This window comes from Octopus bimaculoides, chromosome 2 (genome assembly GCF_001194135.2).
Source record: "Octopus bimaculoides isolate UCB-OBI-ISO-001 chromosome 2, ASM119413v2, whole genome shotgun sequence".
NCBI classification, from domain to species: Eukaryota; Metazoa; Mollusca; class Cephalopoda; order Octopoda; family Octopodidae; genus Octopus; species Octopus bimaculoides.
In genome coordinates, this window is record NC_068982.1 from 74,761,374 (window position 1) to 74,762,203 (window position 830).

Genomic DNA, 830 nt, shown 5'->3' on the forward strand with positions numbered 1-830 from the left:
AGTGTATGCGACATAATGAAAACACAATAAAAGACAGGCCGTCATGTAAAGAAAAAGAGTGTGTAAGTGATACATGTATGTGTATGCGTGAGATACAGCTAGATACAGATAGAAAAAGAGTCAGTAACACGTGTGAGCATTTATACCAGTTCTTAGAGTACACAGTGGTATGTGTCTGTATGTAAGAAGTTGAGGCGTGTGTGGCAGAGCGATCACTCGTCGTGATGTTAGGGCTTCCATGCCGAGCCGGGTTCTGGAATACAGATTTTCGTCGCAGGCTAGGTTCTTGTCTATTATTTATCGTGGTGAAGATGAATCACACAAACAGAATCGAAGAGAGATGAGCCGCGGTTGTTTGGTTAGTTGGTGTACGTATAGAAATCATGTTGACGATGTTGGCGATGCTGGTGGTCGTAGTGTCGTGTTGACTGGCGGCGGCGATGCTGGTAGTCGTCGTTGGAGATGCTGTTGATGTCGTCGCTGGAACTGCTGCTGCTGCTCTGTGTGGTACACGGAACAGGTCTCTAAGAGATCTGAACCGAGACGAATTTGTCGGGTATATTGTAGTCTATTTATAGCAAAATAGGGGCTCCAGAGATCATCTGAAAAACACTCCATCACGTGACCTTATTAGGGGCCACGGTTGGTCAGTTTGCGTTCTGGCGGGAACGGTACGAAGCAGTTGCCGCTTCAAGTAATAATTAGTCACGTGAGGAATACAGTAGACTGTTCTCTACTACGCCCGAACTTGATTATATTTATAACAGCGAGAGAAGATGGCTTCTTTGTATATAATGGCGATCGAGGTGTTAGTTTCACTACATATATAT